The sequence below is a fragment of the Schistocerca gregaria genome, chromosome 1 (assembly GCF_023897955.1).
Source record: "Schistocerca gregaria isolate iqSchGreg1 chromosome 1, iqSchGreg1.2, whole genome shotgun sequence".
NCBI lineage: Eukaryota > Metazoa > Arthropoda > Insecta > Orthoptera > Acrididae > Schistocerca > Schistocerca gregaria.
Window position 1 is genome coordinate 1,168,614,903 of NC_064920.1, and position 25,643 is coordinate 1,168,640,545.

A 25,643-nucleotide genomic window follows, 5' to 3' on the forward strand; every position below is an offset into this window, starting at 1 on the left:
AGCGGCTGCTCATAAGCCACACGTAACGCTGGTAAATGCCAAACGACGCCTGGCTTGGTGTAAGGAGCGTAAACATTGGACGATTGAATAGTGGGAAAACGTTGTATGGAGTGACCAATCGTGGCACACGATGTGGCCATCCGATGGCAGGGTGTGGGTATGGCGAATGACCGGTGAACGTCATCTGCCAACATGTGTAGTGGCAACAGTAAAATTCGGAGGCGGTGGAGTTATGGTGTGGTCGTATTTTTCATGGAGAGACTTTGCATCCGTTGTTGTTTTGCGTGAGACTATCACAGCACAGGCCTACATTTATGTTTTAAGCACCTTCTTGTTTCCCAATGTTGAAGAAAAAAATGGTTAAAATGGCTCTGAGCACTATGGGACTTAACTTCTAAGGTCAGCGGTCCCCTAGAACTTAGAACTATTTAAGCCTAACCTAAAGACATCACACAAATCCGTGCCCGAGTCAAGATTCGAACCTGTGACCGTAGCGGTTGCGCGGTTCCAGACTGTAGCGCCTAGAACCGCTCGGCCACTCTGGCCGGCCCACGCTTGAAGAGCAATACGGGGATGGCGCATTGCGATTTCAACACTGTCGAGTACCTGTTCATAATTCACAGCCTGTGGCGTAGTAGTTACACGACAACTTCCTGTAATGGACTGACCTGTACAGATTCCTGACCTGAATCCTGTAGAACACCTTTGGGATTTTTTTGAGCGCCAACTTCCTGCCAGGCCTCACCGACCGACATGGATACTCCGTGAAGAATGGGCTGCCATTCCCCAAGAAACCTTCCAGCACCTGATTGATCGTACACCTGCCAACACCATATTGAATTCCAGCATTACGGATGGAGGACTCCACGAACTTGTAAGCCATTTTCAGCCAGGTGTGGGGATACTTTTGATCACATAGTGTATCTGGATACCTTAGTCGGCAGAGCAAGTGTCCACGAAAGACAAACGACCCATTGTTGTTGTTGTGGTCTTCAGTACTGAGACTGGTTTGATGCAGCTCTCCATGCTACTCTATCCTGTGCAAGCTGCTTCATCTCCCAGTACCCACTGCAACCCACATCCTTCTGAATCTGCTTAGTGTAGTCATCCCTTGGTCTCCCTCTACGATTTTTACCCTATACGCTGCCCTCCAGTACTAAATTGGTGATCCCTTGATGCCTCAGAACATGTATTACCACCTGATCCCTTCTTCTGGTCAAGTTGTGCCACAAACTTATCTTCTCCCCAATCCTATTCAATACTTCCTCATTAGTTATGAGATCTACCCATCTAATCTTCAGCATTCTTCTGTAGCACAACATTTCGAAAGCTTCTATATTCTTCTTGTCCAAACTATTTATCGTCCATGTTTCACTTCCATACATGGCTACACTCCATACAAATACTTTCAGAAATGACTTCCTGACACTTAAATCTGTACTCGATGTTAACAAATTTCTCTTCTTCAGAAACGCTTTCCTTCCCATTGCCAGTCTACATTTTATATCCCCTCTACTTCGACCATCATCAGTTATTTTGCTCCCCAAATAGCAAAATTCCTTTACTACTTTAAGTGTCTCACTTCCTAATCTTATCCCTCAGCATTACCCGACTTATTCGACTACATTCCATTATCCTCGTTTTGCTTTTGTTGATGTTCATCTTATATCCTCCTTTCAATTCACTGTCCATTCCGTTCAGCTGCTCTTCAAATACGAGTCGTAGTCCGGCACACAGTTCTAATCTGCCGGGAAATTTAAACGCGTAGTGTTTTTTAGTGTGAACAATGTTTCAATACAATGCTCAGAAAACATTATAATTTCTCTTTAGCTTAACAGTATGACGCATCCAGCTCTTACTATACAAATAAGTTTGAATAAAAGTATTAGGCTCGTTAGATTGCGTCATTATAAGACACTAAAGCAACGGTGCACTAAAGCGATAAAAGTCATAGGATAGCAATATTGACGTATAACAGATGGAGGTAGCATCGCGAAAACAAGGTAGAAGTGGGCGGTGCATTAGCGGAGCTGTCATGTGTACTCAGGTGATTCGTGTGAAAAGGATTCCGACGTAATTATGACCTCACTACGGGAATTGGTTCAAATGGCTCTTACCGCTATGGGACTTAACATCTGAGGTCATCAGTCCCCTTGACTTAGAACTACTTAAACCTAACTAACCTACGGACATCACACACATCTATGCCCGAGGCAGGATTCGAAACTGTGACCGTAGCAGCAGCGCGGTTCCAGACTGAAGTGCCTTTCTAGGCTCGGCCACAGAGGCCTGCCACTACGGGAATTAACAGACTGTGGACGCGAAACGGTAGCTGCAGTTGGACGAATGGGACATTCCCTTTTGGAAATCGTTTGGGACATCCACTGTGTCAAGAGTGCGTCGAGAATACCAAACTTCAGGCATTACCTCTCACCACAGATAACACGGTGGTAAATGGCCTTCACTTCAAAACCGAGAGCAGCAGTGTTTGCGTAGAGTTTTCAGTGTAAAGAGACAAGCAACACTGCGTGAAATTACCGCAGCAATCAATGTGGGACGCGTGACGAACGCATCCGTTAGAACTGCGTGACGTAATATGGCTTGAATGGGCTATGGCAGCCGTCGGCTCACACGAGCGACTTTGTTAACAGCACGGCATCGTCTGCATCACCTCTCCTGGGTTCTAGGCGGTGTGAGTTAGGCCCTAGAAGACTGAAGAACCGTGGACTGGTCTGATGAGTCCTGATTACAGCTGGTAAGAACTGGTGGTAGGATTAGTGTGTGGGGCAGTGTTGCCAGAAATAGAATACTCGTTTCACCCACCCATTTGCTCAGTCACCCTCGTGTGGCCTTCTGCCCATGTGTTTGAGTGCTCGTCTGCAACATTCAACCTAATATGGATTGGTTAAATATTTCTCGCTTTCCAACAGTACCTTATCAAATACCTCCGTTTCCTTCGTCAAGTCTGAAAATTGAGCTTCTTGTCAGTTGAGAAACTTCATAGCTGTAAGCTTGAAAGGCTTCAGCTAACGATTTATCAGCTGACTGGAATCGTTGTTCGATTTCTAATGTCAGTTTTTAACTTAATTTAGCACATTTAATTTCTAATTCTTCCAATAGCACTGTCATTATACCGACGTTTTGAGATACTTTTGCCTCTGACTTTTCTGACCAGTTCCCCTTTAAGACAGCAATTGAACTGGCATTCTAAGCTACTTGTGCTTCTAATTTATGTGATAACGCTTGTGGATTTGCATTTTGAATGGCCAAATTAGCACCCACCTACTGGAATCACTCAACAGAGGAACGTCCACTGGACCTGACGGGATACCAATTCGATTCTACACAGAGTACGTGAAAGAACTTGCCCCCCTTCTAACAGCCGTGAACCGCAACTCTCTAGAGGACCGGAAGGTTCCAAATGATTGGAAAAGAGCACAGGTAGTCCCAGTCTTCATGAAGGGTCGTCGAGCAGATGCGCAAAATTATAGACCTATAACTCTGACGTCGATCTGTTGTAGAATTTTAGAACATGTTTTTTGCTCGAGTCATGTCGTTTTTGGAGACCCAGAATGTACTCTGTAGGAATCAACATGGATTCCGGAAACAGCGATCGTGTGAGAGTCAACTCGCTTTATTTGTGCATGAGACCCAGAAAATATTAGATACAGGCTCCCAGGTAGATGCTATTTTTCTTGACTTCCGGAAGGCGTTCGATACAGTTCCGCACTGTCGCCTGATAATCAAAGTAAGAGCCTACGGAATATCAGCTGTGTGGCTGGATTGTAGAGCTTTTAGCAAACAGAACACAGCATGTTGTTCTCAATGGAGAAACGTCTACAGACGTTAAAGTAACCTCTGGCGTGCCACAGGGGAGTGTTATGGGACCATTGCTTTTCACAATATATATAAATGACCTAGTAGATAGTGTCGGAAGTTCCATGCGGCTTTTCGCGGATGTTGCTGTAGTATACAGAGAATTTGCAGCATTAGAAAATTGTAGCGAAATGCAGGAAGATCTGCAGCGGATAGGCACTTGGTGCAGGGAGTGGCAACTGACCCTTAACATAGACAAATGTAATGTATTGCGAATACATAGAAAGAAGGATCCTTTATTGTATGATTATATGATAGCGGAACAAACACTGGTAGCAGTTACTTCTGTAAAATATCTGGAAGTATGCGTGCGGAACGATTTGAAGTGGAATGATCATATAAAATTAATTGTTGGTAAGGCGGGTACCAGGTTGAGATTCATTGGGAGAGTCCTTAGAAAATGTAGTCCATCAACAAAGGAGGTGGCTTACAAACACTCGTTCGACCTATACTTGAGTATTGCTCATCAGTGTGGGATCCGTACCAGATCGGGTTGACGGAGGAGATAGAGAAGATCCAAAGAAGAGCGGCGCGTTTCGTCACAGGGTTATTTGGTAACCGTGATAGCGTTACTCAGATGTTTAAGAAACTCAAGTGGCAGACTCTGCAAGAGAGGCGCTCTGCATCGCGGTGTAGCTTACTCGCCAGGTTTCGAGAGGGTGCGTTTCTGGATGAGGTATCGAATATATTGCTTCCCCCTTCTTATATCTCCCGAGGAGATCACGAATGTGAAATTAGAGAGATTAGAGCGCGCACGGAGGCTTCCAGACAGTCGTTCTTCCCGCGAACCATACGAGACTGGAACAGGAAAGAGAGGTAATGACAGTGGCACGTAAAGTGCCCTCCGCCACACACCGTTGGGTGGCTTGCGGAGTATAAATGTAGATGTAGATATCATTGCAGTCAACTGCCCAAATACAGCCCGGACATCGCTAACGTCCACATCTGGTTACGATGTAGTTTTCGCCTTTTCTCTCCGTGTGTCAGCAGCCGGCGTCAAGAGCATGCCTCAGTTTCCTCTCTGTCGGTGTGCTCCGTCTCGTCGTCGGCAGTTTCGATGGTGTCGTCGCCGTCGGCGTCGGCATCGGCGGCCTCGGTGGTGCGAGCGGCGGTGTCGGCACTCACTTAGTAATTGGACCGCGTGCTGTCGTCGGCTGTTGCCTTGCGCTCTCTCGGCAGCTGTGACAATCGGGATGGTGGACTGCGCTCCACAGTGGGCTGCTCCACAGTGCTTGCTGCAGTAGGCGAAGGCCCCACTTTCTCTAAAGGCAGTGAGGTATGAATGCACACTATGCATGGTGTCTGAACGCCCTCCCTTATCGTCTGCTGAGCGATACTCTGTTGCACCAGACTGTGATCGAAAATGGTCTCTCCCTGCCGTAATGAAAGAATTTTAGAAACAGGTTGCCACCGATAATACAGGCTATTCTCCACACACCACCCTAAAGGCTCAGCCAAAGGCGACTGAAACTGAACAGGGACGGATCATTCTTCAAATTATTTTCGTGAATGTCTAGCGGTCTGGACTGCGTCGTGAGTCAGCATTAATGAATTGTCGAAATAGCCTTTTGGTGTAATCTGTCGCCAGCACACTGGTCGGCAAAGATGTAGCGTGAAGATCAATAGTGGGTGCCGGATCAAGGGCGCCCATCAGGAGAGATCCACAACGAAATTCTGTCTCGAAATCTGGCAGAAAACGCAAAGAGATTCTGGTCATACATAAAGAACACCAGTGGCAAGACGCGATCAATACCTTGGCTGTGCGATAACAACGGTCAAGTCGCTGATGGCAATACCACTAAAGCACAGTTATTTAACACGGTTTACCGAAACTCCTTCACCAAAGAAGACGAACTAAATATTCCTGAGTTCGAATCAAGAACAACTGCCAAGATGAGAAACATAGAAGTAGATATCCTCGGTGTAACAAAGCAGCTTAAATCGCTTAATAAAGGCAAGACCTCCGGTCCAGATTGTATACCAGTCAGGTTCCTCTCAGAGTATGTTGATTAAATAGCTCCATATTTAGTAATTATATACAACCACTCGCTCATAGTAAGATACGTACCTAAAGACTGGAAAATTGCTCAAGTCACACCAGTACCCAAAAAGGGGAGTAGGAGTAACCCGCTGAATTACAGGCCTATATCACTAAAGTCGATTTGCAGTAGGGCTTTGGAACATATACTGTATTCGAACATTATGGAGGACCTCGAAGAAAACAGTTTATTGACACTTAGTCAGCACGGATTCAGAAAATATCGTTCCTGCGAAACACAACTAGCTATTTACACTAATGAAAAATAAGGGCTATCGACAGAAGAAGTCAAACTCATTCCATATTTTTAGATTTCCAGGAGGCTTTCGACACCGTTCCTCACAAGCGTCTTCTAACCAAACTGCTTGCCTACGGAGTATCGCCTCAATTCTGCGACTGGATTCGTGATTTCCTGTCACAGTTCGTAGTAATAGATGGAAAGTCATCGAGTAAAACAGAAGTAGTATCAGGTGTTCCCCAAGACGTCCTATAGGCCCTCTATTGTTCCTGATCTATATTAACAACATAGGAGACAATCTGAGTAGCCGTCTTAGATTGTTTGCAGATGATGCTGTCATTTACCGTCTTGTAAAGTAATCATAAGATCAAAACGACTCACAAAATGATTTAGATAAGATATATGTATGATGCGGAAAATGGCAATTGACCGTGAATAAAGAAATGTGTGAAGTTATTCACATGAGTACTGAAAGAAATCAGCTGAATTTCGATTACGCAAGAAGTCACACAAATCTGAAGGCCGTAAATTCAACTAAATACTTAGAGATTACAATTACAAATAACCTAAATTGAAACGATCACATAGATAACATTGTGGGTTGTGCAAACCAAAGATTGCGATTCATTGGCAGAACACTTAGAAGGTGCAACAGCTCTACTAAAGAGACTGCTTACACCACACTTGTCCGCCCTATTCTGGACTATTGCTGTGCGGTGTGGGATCCGCATCAGGTGGAACTGGCGGATGACATCGAAAAAGTACAAAGAAGGGCAGCTCGTTCTGTATTATCGCGAAATAGGGAGACAGTGCCACGTACATGATACGTGAATTGAAGTGGAAGTCATTAAAACAAAGGCGTTTTCGTTGCGACGGGATCTTCTCATGATATTTCAATCACCAGTTTTCTCCTCCGATTGAGAAAACGTTCTGTTGTCACCCACCTACATAGGGAGCATTGATCATAACGATAAAATAAGAGAAATCAGGGCTTGCACAGAAAAATTTCAGTGATCGTTTTTCCCGCGTGCCCATCGAGAGTGCAACCCTCTGCCAGGCACTTTATTGTAAATAGCAGAGTAATCACGTAGATTTAGATGTAGAGGCCAGAGACACATCGGCAAGCAACAAGCCTCCAGCGCTCTCTCGACAGCAAGTATTCAGGCCGCCGCTGCTGACTGGAGTGCCTCACTGGCTCAATCATCTAGTTTGGCGTCTGTCAGTCCATTGGCAGAGTGGGCTCAGTTCACATCACAGGCTACATCAGTACGTAGCGCGACTTCTACCTTGCCAACAGTGAGACTTAAGGTTTTAAAAGCAAGATTGCCGATATTGTCTGCAAGAGGACTATTACTGACGAGTTTGTACCGCAACATGTGGACTCTATTTAAGCTTACAGTTCATGTAAATAAAAAAACGTATGCAGTTTTGTTGGAGAAACAGAGAACTGTAATTAAATCAGATTTTTATGATAAACCACATAGATGGCAGGTAGTCTTGTCACAAAGACTTAGTTTTAGTCAGTTCACAATTTTGGGCTATGTGGTGAGCCGCCAACTTGGTCTAGGACGAATGTACATGAAAAGTAATGAGAATGAAACAAGAAACAACAACAACTGGTCCAGTCCCTAGAAAGGGGGATAACTGGAAAAACTGCGATGAATTTTCGGAACTCACAATCAAGAAGGAAAGTAATTAGCCATGAGGAGTCACGTATCACTAAAACGCAGACAGAGGCTGTGGTACAAAACTTACAGCATTAGCAATAATGGAACAATAACGCAATTATCATACCTATATATTAATCATGGCTCAAGTTGCCATAAGCAGTCTAGTGTGAAGCATCTTCTCTCAAGCTGATTGAATCCAAACATGGGTGCTTTCAAGATTCAAAAATGTTCAAATGTGTGTGAAATCTTATGGGACTTAAATACTAAGGTCATCAGTCCTACTTTATGTATGACACTACTTAACCTAAACTATCCTAAGCCCAAACACACATACCCATGCCCGAGGGAGGACCCGAACCTCCGCCAGGACCAGCCGCACAGTCCATGACTGGCTGTCAAAGTAATGGCATCCGAAACATACACAATAAAATGGCCGCAACTGCTACAGCACTGCTAATAATGAAGTAAAGCCGACCAAGAACTGCAAAAGAACTGGAGAGTCTTCCAATAAATTTGTAACCTCGGATGCAGCACAGAATTGTGCCTCCTCCGACAGAGAAAGGTTCATGGAGCCAACTAGACTGGGGGTGGAAATGCAAACAGTTTCACCTGTTTTAAGCCTAGGTGGCAACTCGCCCTCGTGATGCTCAGGTTGATGACCCTGCGGCGGCGGCAGTTCTACAAACGCTGGTGGGAATACACCCTTACGCTTTGGCACGGATGGGGCTTCCACTTGAAAGTAAGTGCCCCGAAAAATTTTACCGCTCTTTGCCATTTTGTTTATTTTATGAAATAAATGACTGATGATCATGAAAATCGCTGTGCACAACCATTCGATAATGCCCAGGCCACCTAAAGGTAGTTTCAGAGGCTAAGGAAAACCGATTTTAATGCATACGTTGATTGATTAATGAATGCCATTGAACTTTTAATTAACTTGATTATATAGCTATGGCTACTATTACTCATCTCGTGATTATTAAAGCAATTGTAATCTGTGATTTGACAAGCAGTTTTAATTAATTTCATATCTCTTTGTTTGTGAGGCGACTGGACTGAATAAGTACTGAAATTTCACCATGTACTTTATTCACCTGAGAGAAGCCTGGATTTCAAGCCGTAGGCTACGATACCTGTGCAATATTAATCTCAAATTATGCACGAAAGTTCTTCATTTTTAACCTCAGTCATGTATTACGGATAGAGTGTTTGGGTGAAAAGAAAAGTATTGTTCCACTGCCAGCCCAGCCTCGCCACTCTGGGGCGAATGAATGAAATAAAGTAAAAAAAAAATAAACATCTGTGTTATTAAGCAAATTACTTACGTTACTCACCGTTAATTTCTACGATGTAAATTTACCCATACAAGTTCAGTGCACATTGCAAATATCGATAACGTGCTGTTGATTAGTTGTTCTTTCATCTATATAAATTCCCGCTGTGATCTTTGGCCCATCGTGGCTGACTGTACAGCTATATTTCAGCCTGAAAGCGAATATCACAAGTTTACGTATCACGTTACTCGTGTCAGTAAAAGCAGCTGTTGCCTCTATTGTATGCACTCTCAGTGCAATGACCTCTGCCTCTTGTTTCCCTCCGTAACATGACGTCAAATATTATATGAATGTTGGAAAATTGTAAACTTTGTTATACTTGCTGTTGTTCTCCTGTTATGTTCCTCTAGTGGCTTGTATAATATTACATAGGTCGCAACTGAAATAGCGCACTAGAAACATACAGCCAAAAACAGAAAGGTTGTCATTTAAATGTTGCACTTAATATGAGAAGATTATATGGAGGGGGAATGTCATCGGAGGATTTATAGAATATAAATGTTTGACGTACTTGTACTGTTTTCGTTGGTAGAGTTTTGAGACGGTGGATAGAATCAACTTGACTCGTAGAAGTGTGTGTACGTATGTGTGTGTGTGTGTGAGTGTGTGGACAGACGAGTCACGGGCTTACACGACAGGTAGAGCGCCAGCGCCGAGTTCATAAAGCGGAGAGCCGCGCGTGCGTTAACGAGCGGCCCGCGGAGGTGGCCGGGATGTGTCTGGCCCGCCCGTGATCACACGACTCGTGAGGGGGAGGGGGTAGGAATGCGACTGGTCCGTCTGGAGGGGGGGGGGGCGGAGGGGGGGAGGCGGCGCAGGGCAAGGTCGAGGACACCGCCGCGGTCGCCCCGCGGGCGTGCGGTACAGCCGCGCGCAATGCGCCCACACTCATTTGTCTCGAAACCTGCCGGGACCGGGCCGTCACATCTGTCATCATCACCATCACCAACAGCCACACATCTGTCGCTGAATGGAAAACCTGTCTTTACACGACGGTAGGCTTCACTCTGGGTGTTAGTCTGTGTTTATTAGGAGAAAAGACTACCACCGATGTTTCGACTTTCTTCACAGGAACCTTCTTCAGGGTGACTAACTATAGCTAGCGGACAATTGTAAAGACATTCGAGTCGTCAAGAGTTCCACTGAGATGATAACGTCATGCGATACCTTCTACGAGGTGCACTCAAGTTCTAAGGCCTCCGATTTTTTTTTCTAATTAACTACTCACCCGAAATCGATGAAACTGGCGTTACTTCTCGACGCAATCGCCCTGAAGACGTGCACATTTTTCACAACGCTGACGCCATGATTCCATGGCAGCGGCGAAGGCTTCTTTAGGAGTCTGTTTTGACCGCTGGAAAATCGCTGAGGTAATAGCAGCACGGCTGGTGAATGTGCGGCCACGGAGAGTGTCTTTCATTGTTGGAAAAAGTCAAAAGTCACTAGGAGCCACGTCAGGTGAGTAGGAAGCATGAGGAATCACTTCAAAGTTGTTGTCACGAAGAAACTGTTGCGTAACGTTAGCTCGATGTGCGGGTGCGTTGTCTTGGTGAAACAGCACACACGCAGCCCTTCCCGGACGTTTTTGTCGCAGTGCAGGACGGAATTTGTTTTTCAAAACGTTTTCGTGGAATGCACCTGTTACCGTAGTGCCCTTTGGAACGCAATACAATACCAATCGCCGTTATTTACGTTTCATTTTTAGGCTACCAGTTTCGATGATACATTACGTCATCTTCAGGCCTATAACACAGCAATACGTACATGTTAAAATTAAAATACAGAGCGTATTGTTTAAAAGATGCAAGTGTTGTATATTAATTTACGTAATTAAAATGTATACAGTGAAGGTTATAACAGAGCAATACGTACATACTGAAATGCAGAGTGAATTGTCTAAAAGATGCAAGTGTTACATATTAATTTACACAATTAAAAGAACTCAGTCTTAATTAAAATCTACATAATACTCACAATATTCGTAGTTCTCTCTTATTCCAACCTCGAATTGCTTTCTAATCGAGTTCTGAATCCTGATATTTTGTTATGATGATCGTTTCTTCATATGTAGGTCGCACTGAACAAAATATAACGTCTGAGATTTCCTTTTGTCCGGCGTGCTTCAAGCAATTGGACGTGGCATGGACTCAACAAGTCCATAGAAATATTGAACCATGCTTCCTCCATAGACATCTGTAATTGCGGAAGAGTCGCCGAGGCAGGATTTTGTGCATGAACTGACCTCTCGATTAGGTTCCATAAATGTTTGACAGGTTCGTGTCGGTCGATCTGGGGGGGGGGCTAAATCATTCGCTCGAAATGACCAGAATATTCCTGAAACCAGTCGCGAACAGCTCTGGCCCGATTACACGGTGCAATGTCATCTATAAAAATTCCATCGTTCTTTGGCAATACGACGTCCATGATAGGTTGCAGATTGTCTCCAAGTAGTCAAACATACTGACCTCCTGTCAATGACGGGTTCAGTTGAAATAGAGGACATAGTCCATTCCATATAATCACAGCTCACATTATTGTGGAGCAACCACCAGCTTGCAAGTTGCCTTGTTGACAACTTGCCTTGTTGACAACTTTAGGATGAAATTTGTCTTTCTGTCAGACACCGAGGAGAAGAGCACCTAACAGTCCTTCCCTGCCATGAGAAAATTTATTGCGTCCCTCCTAAATTATCGACAATCCTATCTAAAGTGATGCTCCCACCACTAGATGTAGTGTCGACGGCTCTGACGAGTTAAAAGGGACTGTTCAAAATCAGTCCCGATCACAATAAATCGTAATGATGATTTTTCATTTTTTGAGTGAGAATTCTCTCTTGATTTATCCAGTTTTTAGATAGAAGTGCGAACATACCCATTTTACAAAATGCATTGTAATCATCACCTGTTTATTGTCCCATTAGTCATCTGCCGGTTTCGATTATTAACATACACGATGATGATTAATAGCCAAAACCAGTAGATGACTACGGGGACACTAAAACGCTGATGCTTAAAATGCATTTTATTCAATATTTTACATCTGTTGAACCTCACCTCATGGAAACGTTCACTTGTCAAACTGGTATTAACATTTAACCTTGCGATTTGTGACGTTTCTGGGGTGAGCTCCCCTATAGATTGATTCGCACATCGAGTTGAATTGGTTCTTCCTAGGGTTCATCTCCATCGTCGGTTACCAGAGTTACATGTGTGCAGGCAGTGCTGATTCCACAGAGTTGTCAAGCCCACACAGATAATGAACGTCCGCTGAAGTTGACCAATCCTACCGGTGACACTCCACTGTGAGTGTAAAGGGAAAGGAAAGTAAAGAAAGTTAGGAAGTAATGAACTAGCATCAGTAAAAAAATAGAGCGCGCTATGGAAAGGTCTTTAATGAAGCATTACTCATAAGTAATTTACTAATGAAATATCGACTGTTTATACTATCTTCTGTATCACTGTCGAGAAACTGTATGGTATGAAGACCCTCAGGATTGCTCAGAGGCGCCACTTAGGAAGAAAAGTGGCTGAGGAAAGTAGAGTTATAAGGAGAATTAATCAATTTATTTTTTCTCAATTTTCGTTGTCTACAATTTAAACTGAGGTGAAAAAACTCAGCGGACACCTCATAATGTCATGTCGGACCTCCTTCATCAGGGTGTAGCGCAGAAACTGGACATTGCAAGAACTCAATAATTTGTTGGAAGTCCCCTGCAGAAATAGTGAGCCGTTCTGTCTCTACAGGGTGTTACAAAAAGGTACGGCCAAACTTTCAGGAAACATTCCTCACACAAAAATAAAGAAAAGATGTTATGCGGACATGTGTCCGGAAACGCTTAATTTCCATGTTAGAGCTCATTTCAGTTTCGTCAGTATGTACTGTACTTCCTCGATTCACTGCCAGTTGGCCCAATTGAAGGAAGGTAATGTTGACTTCGGTGCTTGTGTTGACATGCGACTCATTGCTCTGCAGTACTAGCATCAAGCACATCAGTACGTAGCATCAACAGGTTAGTGTTCATCACGAACGTGGTTTTGCAGTCAGTGCAATGTTTAGAAATGCGGATTTGGCAGATGCCCATTTGATGTATGGATTAGCACGGGGCAATAGCCGTGGCGCGGTACGTTTGTATCGAGACAGATTTCCAGACCGAAAGTGTCCCGACAAGAACACGTTCGAAGCAATTGATCGGCGTGTTAGGGAGCACGGAACATTCCAGCCTATGACTCGCGACTGGGGAAGACGTAGATCGACGAGGACACCTCCAATAGACGAGGCAATTTTTCGTGCAGTTAACGATAACAGCCGGCCGAAGTGCCCGTGCGGTTCTAGGCGCTGCAGTCTTGAACCGCGACACCGCTACGGTCGCAGGTTCGAATCCTGCCTCGGGCATGGATGTGTGTGGTGTCCTTAGGTTAGTTAGGTTTAACTTGTTCTAAGTTCTAGGGGTCTAATGACCTAAGACGTTGAGTCCCATAGCGCTCAGAGCCATTTGAACCATTTGACGGTAACCCTAATGTCAGCGTCAGAGAAGTTGCTGCTGTACTAGGTAACGTTGACCACGTGACTGTATGGAGAGTGCTACGGGGGAACCAGTTGTTTCCATACCATGTACAGCGTGTGCAGGCACTATCAGCAGCTGATTGGCCTCCAAGGGTACACCTCTGAAAGTGGTTCATCCAACAATGTGTCAATCCTCATTTCAGTGCAAATGTTCTCTTTATGGATGAGGCTTCATTCCAACGTGATGAAATTGTAAATTTTCACAATCAACATGTGTTGGCTGACGAGAATCCGCACGCAATTGTGCAATCACGTCATCATCACAGATTTTCTGTGAACGTTTGGGCAGGCATTGTTGGTGATGTCTTGATTGGGCCCCGTGTTCTTCCACCTACGCTGAATGGAGCACGTAATCATGATTTCATACGGGTACTCTACCTATGCTGCTAGAACATGTGCTTTTACAAGTACGATACAACATGTGGTTCATGCACGACGGAGCTCCTGCACATTTTAGTCGAAGTGCTCGTACGGTTCTCAACAACAGATTCGGTGACCGATGGATTGGTAGAAACGGGCCAATTCCATGGCCTCCACGCTGTCCTGACCTCAACCCTCTTTTTGATTTATGGGGATATTTGAAAGCTCTTGTCTACGCAACGCCGGTACCAAATGTAGAGACTCTTCGTGCTCGTATTGTAGACGGCTGTGATACAATATGCTATTCTCCAGGGCTGCATCAGTGCATCGGGGATTCCATGCGACGGAGGGCGGATGCATGTATCCTCGCTAACGGAGGATATTTTGAACATTTCCTGTAACAAAGTGTTTGAAGTCACGCTGGTACGATTCCATGCGACGGAGGGCGGATGCATGTATCCTCGGTAACGGAGGATATTTTGAACATTTCCTGTAACAAAGTGTTTGAAGTCACGCTGGTACGTTCTGTTGCTGGGTGTTTCCATTCCATGATCAATGTGATCTGAAGAGAAGTATTAAAATGAGCTCTAACATGGAAAGGAAGCGTTTCCGGACACATGTCCACATAACATATTTTCTTTCTTTCTGTGTGAGGAATGTTTCCTGAAAGTTTGGCCATACCTTTTTGTAACACCCAGTATAGGCGTCCATAATAGTTAAAGTGCTGCCGGTGCAGGATTCTATGAACGAACTGACCTGTCGATTATCTCCCATAAACGTTCGGGGGATTCATGTCGGGCGATGTGGATGGCCAAATCATTTATCCCATGTATGAAGAATGTGCTTGAAACCAAGTGCGGACAATTGTCACCTGTAAGAATTCAATCATGGTTAGGTAACATGAAGTCCATGAAAGGCTGCAAATTGTTTCCAAGTAGCCGAGCGTAACATTTCCAGTCAATGATCGGTTCAGTTGGACCAGAAGACGCAGTCCATTCCATGTAAACACAGTCCACACCATGGCGGAGCCACCACCAGGTTGCACACTACCTTGTTGACAACATGGTTCCATAGCTTAAGAGGGGTCTGTGTCACACTCAAACCCTACCATCAACTCCTACCAACTGAAGTTGGGACTCATGTGATCAGGACACAGTTTTGACAATCGTCTAGGGTCCACCCAGTACTGTAGCGACCATAGTAGAGGCGCTGCAGGCTGCACCATGGTGTTAGCAAACGCGCTCACGTCGGTCGTCCGCTGCCATAGTCCATTAACGTCAAATTTTGGCGTACTCTCACAACGGATACGTTCGTACCACGTCCTCTAACATTCATGGCGGTGTCTGTTTGTTCTATATCGTGTCTCCCTACCACTTCCGCGCAACGACGGTCTGAGTATGTTTTTAGGGAATTGACTAGTTTGAACCTGGGACCTGTTGCTGGTAAGGAGACGCCAAACCACACATGACATGTAGAATTCAGAAAAATTCAGTGAGACTAGCGATGAAATAACCAAATACTTAATGATTTCAGCGTCAGCTCCACTGCATTCCCTGTCGAAGAATCTTAATACTAACTAAGTTTAGTGGAAGGGGTTCAAGGCTTTCCTATTTTTATTTAGCTGGTAAAATAACGTCGAAAAAGCAGTTAAGTTTACCATTGGAAATTTTATTCTACTCACAAAACATTGTTTATAAATTGCACTATTGATAAAAGGAAATGTTTCAATACAGGATGGTAAAAACCAACTGCGTTCAACAAAAATGTGAACGCATATTCCCTGAGTGGGTTTCCAAGTTCTACAATGGATCGAAGGATGACCTATGCCATATTACATCTATAATCTAGGTTTAAATTAAGTTTCACAAGAGAGAAAACTATCAAAATGGTCTACAGTGACCCTCAATTATCTTCAATAACTTATCTAACTTGTCGTAAATTACAGTGGCTGATGTGGCTTCTCAATAACTATATAATAGAAAAATCATCGCGTTTGAGATTTTTTACTTCAAGTGGCAAATGTGAACACCATGAGCTTTAATTGACGATCGACACTAGTATTACGCAAAAAGGGGGTGAAACAGATGAGACTTCTGCAGTTCTGAGTGAAGCTTTATGCGCTGTTATGCGGCATCGCGTGCGTTCATAACCTTGTCGGTGTTTAGACAGCGTCAGGGCGGCGGCGGTCAGCACAGCTCCGCTCACCTCGCCATCTCGGAAGCAACTCACTCTTCACCTCTCCGTACTACCATTTACCGAAGTTGGTTAAAAAAAAAACTATCTGACTGTGTTTTCATCTGACCATTCAGGGTCTCATCTCAATGTTAACCTTAAGCTCCGCCTACAAAAATTCTGTCAATGCAATGAGAAACGTTATACTTTTCGAGGTGCGGCAATGTTTTTAAAGTTTGCAATGTAACAGAGACGCGAAAAAGTCTCACGCTTAAACTTGCAGCTGGCGTTGTCCTAGTGGTTAGCTGACGATGTGGGTGTCCAGTCCATCCCTTATCGTAGGGCCTTCTAGCTTAACACGGTTCTGCTCTCGGCTTCTGTTCTCGTTTCTCCCCTTGGAACTGCGTCTGTCTCACGGTGGGAAGGTATGACATGCATTTAGGCATTCTTGTGTTAGTCTGTGGTATTCCATTTGCTCACTCGTTACTCGTTACTCGTATTATTTTGGTTAATTTAATGTCACGATTTATTCGGAGCTATGTGACGTACTACTGAATTTGCTTATCATGTCAGGGTTTTCATGGAAGGTGTTGGATTTGCCTGACACCTTACAGTCCCACATTTACTTCTGTGGGTATTTCACGCATTGTTGCTTGTCTCTTAGTACTGAAACCTCTGCCCTCACACCTCTTCTCTTGGATATTAAGTGAAGGCCACCGGCTTTGCTTTGTGTGCCCTTCGTTTGAAACTAGCCTAACTCAGTGCCACCTAAGTACCGGGCAGATCGGCCCTCTGGTCTCCATGGCTGTAGTCCGTATTTTGTGAAGGACATAGCATTAACCTCACAATAATTCACACGCCCAGTCACCCTAATTACAACATTAAAATCCCAAGGTCTGAAACTCGTCCAGACTCTAACCTGGAATCATTATCTAACCATCCAGAAGGAAACGCAAAATACACTAAAACTACTAAAAGGCTCAGTACCTCGACTGAATCTCCCTACCACTCTCTGTATCTACAAGACCCCATCGCTCCATCTGTTGTAGTGTGCCATATACCTGCGCACCTCCAGAATTTTACGTCCCAACCTTGCACTCCACCTTGCTTTCTGTATCCACATTTACCTACCCCGCATATTTTACACTACATAAATTTCCAAATCTAGTCCAAGACTTAGAACACCTTCGCCTCTGGTAGATTAGCCATAAATTTGAGCCATAACTTCCTAGTCTCCCACATCCTTGACAATTCTGACCTGCCGCTGCGTCTCTATCAATTTGCCTCACCTTCACTCCATCTCCAGGCACTCCATGCCCTATGCGACCTACTTTCACTCGCCTCCCATTCTCAGATCGTGAACTCAAAAGCTGAGAGTTATCCATCTTCGAGCCTTATCCTTGCCTGATCACCCCATTCCAAATTAAGACCCTGGCCCACATATACCTTGCCCAGCTGGCACCAAAATCCTATACCGTCACCTGCATCCAAACTATCATTTCTTTCAGAGTAAGGCATTCCTCATCCTTCCCTACCAAACATCCACTCAAATACCACCCACATTAGAATTATAGAATCACAGTAAGCTGGAGTTTACTTCACATCATCCTTCTATTAAAAAGGAGGTTTATCTTTTATAGTTCTATTACGTGTCGCGAACAGGGTTCCTCATTCGGGATGCAAGGCAACAGACGGGCAGAGAATGTAAATTTGACGATACACTAGTGAGTAACACACACTCCCGTCTACGCTATATTCACGCCCAACAATACTCGTATTTCACAATGATCAGTAGATGGTGTATCATAATTAATGGCGTAAACGTATACACCTGAATTTCCACGACAGAAGAAACACAAAAGTGGTAGTAAACAATGGTTTAAGAGCAATAAAAACTGTATCTTAGATACTGTCAAACAATCAAACAAAGCTCTTAGACTTTAAGATATTTGCTTTCCATATTTTGAGAGGTGGTGGTATGGGCAAAAGAAATCCTATAAAAATGCTCTCTAAAATGCCTGCTTTCAATCGAATGGAGTGATTGACCACTAGTGTGAAGCTGATCTCTAGGGTGAAGTTGACTGAAAAATTAAATAAATGCATTCTATGTTAAATAATTACACATTGGTGATGGAAATTCTTTTATTTTGGTTACTATATTTACTTCTCGAAAGCTCTTAATTTGTGGCTGTTGCTAAATGCACATTATTCCGAACCTCTGTCTGAATACTAATTGTTTCCAAAAGGGCTGATTCCTTTTTTTTTACTTTTTTAATGACCTAAAACTTTTGTTTCCGTGACTGCCATAAAAGAACTCATGTGCGTAGGTATCACGTACATCGTGTCTGACCCTTCACAACAGCAACTAGAGCAATGTTGCTGTTATGGACTTCAATCCTCAGACTGGTTTGATGCAGCTCTCCATGCTACTCTATCCTGTGCAAGCTTCTTCATCTCCCAGTACCTACTGCAACCTACATCCTTCTTAATCTGCTTAGTGTATTCATCTCTTGGTCTCCCTCTACGATTTTTACCCTCCACACTGCCCTCCAATACTAAACTGGTGATCCCTTGATGCCTCAGAACATGTCCTACCAACCGATCCCTTCTTCTGCTCAAGTTGTGCCACAAACTTATCTTCTCCCCTTCCTATTCAATACTTCCTCGTTAGTTATCTGATCTACCCATCTAATGTTCAGCATTCTTCTGTAGCACCACATTTCGAAAGCTTCTATTCTCTTCTTGTCCAAACTATTTATCGTCCATGTTTCACTTCCATAAATGGCTACACTCCATACAAATACTTTCAGAAAAGACTTCCTGACACTTAAATCTATACTCGATGTTAACAAATTTCTCTTCTTCAGAAACGGTTTCCTTGCCATTGCTAGTCTACATTTCATATCCTCTCTACTTCGACCATCATCTGTTATTTTGCTCCCCAAATAGCAAAACTCCTTTACTACTTTAAGTGTCTCATTACCTAATCTAATTCCCTCAGCATCACCCGACTTTATTCGACTACATTCCATTATTCTCGTTTGCTTTTGTTGATGTTCATCTTATATCCTCCTTTCAAGACACTGTCCATTCCGTTCAACTGCTCTTCCAAGTCCTTTGCTGTCTCTGACAGAATTACAATGTCATCGGCGAACCTCAAAGTTTTTATTTCTTCTCCATGGATTTTAATACCTACTCCGAATTTTTTCTTTTGTTTCCTTTACTGCTTGCTCAATATATAGATTGAATAACATCGAGGAGAGGCTGCAACCCTGTCTTACTCCCTTCCCAACCACTGCTTCCCTTTCATGTCCCTCGACTCTTATAACTGCCATCTGGTTTCTGTACAAATTGTAAATAGCCTTTCGCTCCCTGTATTTTACCCCTGCCACCTTTAGAATTTGAAAGGGAGTATTCCAGTCAATATTGTCAAAAGCTTTCTCTAAGTCTACAAATGCTAGAAACGTAGGTTTGCCATTCCTTAATCTTTCTTCTAAGATAAGTCGTAAGGTCAGTATTGCCTCACGTGTTCCAGCAATAACTAGAGCAATAACAAATGTTAATATGTTATACTCGTCTATTTACAGACACAACAATAAAGCTTGGCAATTTCTTCATGGAATCGGGGTGAATTTGGTTATCTGTTCTCGAGAGGTTCTCTCATGTCAAACATTCGTGCATGTGGAAAGAATGTAACCTAATGAAAACAGCAACAATGTGACACCGTGGATGTAATAACGATTTTCTACGCTGAAGAGCCAAGGAAACTGGTGCACCTGTCTAATATCGTGTAGGGTCCCCACGAGCACGCAAAGCGCCGCAGCACGACCTGGTATTGACTCGACTAATGTCTGAAGTAGTTCTGGAGGGAACTGACACCATGAATCTTGCACGGTTGTCCATAAATCTGTAAGAGTACGAGAGGGTGGAGATCTCTTCGTGGAGATCTATTCTGCACAACACGTTGCAAGGCATCCCATAATGTTCATGTCTGATGAGTTTGGTGGCCAGCGGAAGTGTTTAAATACAGTGGAGTGTTCCTGGAGCCACTCTGTAGCAATTTTGGACTACTTAAACAACTGGTGCTCAGTCAGCCAGTTTTTAGCGCTAAGGAAAAAGATTGTGTTTCTTTCTAGTTTCATAAAATCTAATTTGTGATCACATTTTTTCTCTTAAACTCTCTTTGTGTGTTACTCCGAAATTAGTATTTAAATCTAATTATTATAACACATACATTTTTCTGTTATTGATACAGTTTTATAACACTTAAATAAAAAAAAAACCACCATTTCCACACAACCCCAGGTGGGGCGGAGTTGAGCGACGCAATTTTTTTATTTTAATAAAGAGCAGTAATTCTATTGCTACAGGTCATTACTAACGCTCTGACAAGAAGACAATATATAAATTTGATTGATTTCAGAAATATTTAATTTCAACCTCCAAAAACGGTCAACTTCACCACATTTGGCGGTAGTCTTCGAGCTACAAGCACCTCTGCATCTTTTAAACTGTGAAACACATTCCGTCACATCGCTTTTACTTTACAAGGGTTTACAGCTCTTATGGTATGCACTTTAGAACTTGTTCGCTGGACAATTGTTTCTCATTTTAGTCCAGACTACCTCCTCTCACAATACGGAAACCGAAAAGCTTGTAGAAGAAGAAATTTGTTTCGCAAAATCGATTAAGAAGAAGTGTTCATAGCTCTTTAAGTTTGCGTTTGAGGGCCCACGTTTACTGAGACCTTTTCCTTCTAGTGTCATGTACTTCAAATACATAAGTTTTCGTCATTAATCATGTCACTCACTATATACTTAAATTTGGTCCATGAAAAAAAAACAGTAATGATCACATGCTATTGATAAATTGAATCTGTGTTATTAAATAGGGGGAGGTGAAATTACGATACGTTCTCTAGACACTATCTCACTGTACATTTTTTTCTGGCTTATTACATCCTGTTCAAGGTACTGTAATTTTACATTTGTATTATTCTTTCGGGCATAGGTACTCATGGGCGAATGGTGTACGAAATGCTTGGTGGCAAAGTCCTTTACAGAAATGGCATTATTCTTTCGTTATCAATGGTGACGATTTATTTACGCCAAACGCGCAACTGCCACCGACAGCACGTTGAAATAGATTTACAAAATAATTTTTTTCTTGTACTTAGAGGTGCACATAGTCTAACATATAATTCTCATTTTTCACTCCTTAATTTAGACGATCCCTTAAAATGTGGATACACTTACCATTGTGAGTGGAATCTGCCTCGTGTTCGGGATATCAAATTTCCAGCCCATGAGACAAAGATAAACGGTTCAAATAGCTCTGAGCACTATGGGACTTAACATCCGTGGTCATCCGTCCCCTAGAACTTAGAACTACTTAAACCTAACTAACCGAAGGACATCCCATCTGTGCTGTAAGAGGATCCACGCTATTCTTAGTACGAAAGTCACGCTGAACAGTTTTACTGATTATTACTGACCCGTACACTGCAAAACGTAGAACGCAAAGCACATTCTGTTGTCGCGACACCATTTTTACTGGAACTGAAGTGAACGCACACTGCTGCTACCTAGCGGGAACCACGTAAAATTCGAGAGTTTGCTCTTTTCTATGGTACATTTGTTACGCAAATATTTCAAATAACGCAATAGTTATGTTTTTTTTTTAAATCTGATGCTTCTTTTAGATACACCCTGTTGTTGTTGTTGTGGTCTTCAGTCCTGGGAGAGCCATTCTTCTTCTACTGTATTTCTTTCCCCCATTCGTGTCAATTTTTCCCTTATGCTTTCCCTGAAACTCTGTTCAACCTCTGGTTTAGTCAGTTTATCCAGGTCCCATCTCTTTAAATTCCCAACTTTTTGCGGTTTCTTCAGTTTTAATCTACAGGTCATAACCAACAGATTGTGGTCAGAATCCAGATCTGCCCCTGGAAATGTCTTACAATTTAAAACCTGGTTCCTAAATCTCTGTCTTGCCATTATATAATCTATCTGAAACCTGTCAGTATCTCCTGGCTTCTTCCATGTATACAACCTTCTTTAACAATTTGTCCATTTTATTTGGCCTGTTGAGCTCCGTGGCCGTGGATAATGATATTTCACTGTAAAACTACGGCAACCAGCCACTTTTTAATACGTTTTATTTACGCCAATATGCAAATTCTACCAGGCGGCTTCATCTTTCATTTCTCAGCTCCCAATCCATATTCACCCACTACGTTTCGTGCTCTTCCTTTTCCTACTACCAAATTCCAGTGACCCATGAATGTTAAATTTTCGTCTCCCTTCATAATCTGAGTAATTTCTTTTATATCATCATACATTTCTTCAATTTCTTCGTCATCTGTGGAGCTAGTTGGTATATAAACTTGTACTACTGTAGTAGGCTTGGGCTTAGTATCTATCTTGGCCACAATAATGCGTTCACTATGTTGTTTGTAGTAGCTTACCTGTATTCCTATTTTCCTATTCATTATTAAACCTACTCCTGCATTACCCCTATTTGATTTTGTGTTTATAACCCTGTAGTCACCTGACCAGAAGTCTTGTTCCTCCTTCCACCGAACTTCACTAATTCCCACTATATCCAACTTTAACCAATCCATTTCCCATTTTAAATTTTCTAACCTACCTGCCCGATTAAGGGATCTGACATTCCACGCTCCGATCCGTAGAACGCCAGTTTTCTTTCTCTTGATAACGACATCCTGTTGAGTAGTCCCCGCCCGGATATCCGAATGGGGGACTATTTTACCTCCGGAATATTCTACCCAGGAGGACGCCACCATCATTTAACCATACAGTAAAGCTGCATGCCCTCGGGAAAAATTACGCCCGTAGTTTCCCCTTGCTTTCAGCCGTTCGCAGTACCAGCACAGCAAGGCCGTTTTGGTTAAAGTTGCAGGGCCAGATCAGTCAATTATCAAGACTGTTGCCCCTGCCACTACTGGAAAGGCTGCTGCCCCTCTTCAGGAACCACACGTTCGTCTGGCCTCTCAACAGATACCCCTCCGTTGTGGTTGCACCTACGGTACGGCCATCTGTACCGCTGAGGCACGCAAGCCTCCCCATCAACGGCAAGGTCCATGGTTCAGGTGTGGGGGAGGGGGGGGGGGCGAGATGCACCCTTAATTCTGCATAGATATGGGTACTTATTAGGGACATCATTTCATGTTTTACAAGATGCATGAACACGTTAACTAAAGACTGTGGAATTACCAACACGTGGGGTTTAACGTGCAAAGGCGGTGGTATCAGCCAACGAAAGCGAAACTAAATATGACAGGATATTCGCCACGCTATAAATTGTTTAACATATGCCCAAAGCAACAAAGAAGAGATCACAATGGTTAGTGCATCTGACTAAGGACACACGTGACGCCAGCACCAAAACTGGAGAAAGGGTAGGATGTCACATATTCTTCAACGCACGAAATTAAATAACGAATTTAAAAAGGGGAATCACGAATCATTCCTGTAACATAACCAAGTATAAACGGACTGGATTCAGTACTTTTTACGAGATAAATCATCACATTAGAAGACATGGATCTACAACAGAACAAGACAATTCAAGAGGGCACGTCTGTTAACTTACCAGTTCGCTGCAAGATTGACTAACATCATATGCCAACAACATCTGTATCTGCCATTTGCCCTTGGACTTCGTTACTGGTTTCCGTTTTCTGCTTTACCTTCCAATGTGGTTAACTCTGTTTGCTAACTCTGACAGCCGGCGGAAACATGCATATTCTAAGCTTGTCGGAGTAACGTGAGACACACAATCGGCACTTCGAGCACGCAAGGCACGGCATAAATACAAGGTTCATGCGACTGCTCTGACTGACCCGTTTCACTAAGTTTTTGAATGTACATCGCATGAGACGTACCTGAAATCTGGTTTCGCAGGACAGAGTGGATTAGGTTGTGGAAAGGGGCCAAGGTCAGTTACTGTTAGTTATGCAAAAACACACAAAACTTTATTCCTCAAACCAGTGCACAGTTTTCTCTTTAAAACATCGAAGGTCAATTCACGGCTGAGGGCCCAAGTAACTTCTCCAGCATAAGTTTAAATGATTACTTTTAAAACACTGGGATTTAGAGTAACGGCTGAAGGCCTTACTTAAGCTAAAGGCCGAAATAATATTTCAGATCAGCAAAGGAAATTCTTTAAAAGCCAAGCATTTACAAATTCTGGCTAAAGGCCATATTAAGGAAAGTTCAAGTTAATTCTTCGGCTGAAAGCCCAATTAAAAAGAATTTCCTTTACATAATAAAATAGAGACTTTAGAGATAAGCCTTTACACAGTACAACAAAAAAACATCTTAAGAAAACTTGAAGTATCTTATGGGCTGAAGGCCACACCAACTACTCAAGAATAATTAAAGACAACCTTAAGATAAACCTTTACAGAACACGGCTGAAGGCCAGTTCAAGAATTCAAGATAATTGAAGAGAAACTACAGACAAGGATTTACATATTAAATTTACAGATTCTGAAACAAACGCGGCTGAAGGCCTAAATGCAGAGCAACAAGAATTTTAAATGAAAGTCGGCTGAAGGCCTAATCTAAAATTTTTTATGAAGTTCGGCTGAAGGCCATATAGTAACAGACAATATAGTAACAGACAATATTAATACACGGCTGAAGGCCTGCCGCAGTACTTGCGACCAAATAAAATCACAATCACAAACAACAAACAGTAGTGTTCAGAAGTGTTCCAAAGGGTCGGCCTGGGGAGGAAACTCGAACCACAGTTTAGGTGAGACAGGCAGCCAAGCGTGACACTAGACAATCGCGTAGCAACACGACCTAGGGATGGCTGAAGAACCAGCCAACAACCTAATCAGTTCCCTTTGTCGCAACCGACTAACCTCCTACTCCAGTACTGAGACAGCGTTCATCTGCTCACTGGAAATCACAGAAGCTTGCTCGCCAGGTTTCGAGAGGGTGCGTTTCTGGATGAGGTATCGAATATATTGCTTTCCCCTACTTACACCTCCCGAGGAGTTCACGAATGTAAAATTAGAGAGATTCGAGAGCGGACGGAGGCTTTAACAGTAGTTCTTCCCGCGAACCAGAAGCGTCTGGAACAGAAAAGGGAGGTAATAACAGTGGCACGTCAAGTGCCCTCCGCAACACACCGTTGGGTGGCTTGCGGAGTATAAATGTAGATGTAGATGAAGCTACACGCGGTTCCACGTAAACACACTTGCACAAGAACGCGAACAATCGTAAAAGCGCCGGCCGCGGTGGTCTCGCGGTTCTAGGCGCGCAGTCCGGAACCGTGCGACTGCTACGGTCGCAGGTACGAATCCTGCCTCGGGCATGGATGTGTGTGATGTCCTTAGGTTAGTTAGGTTTAAGTAGTTCTAA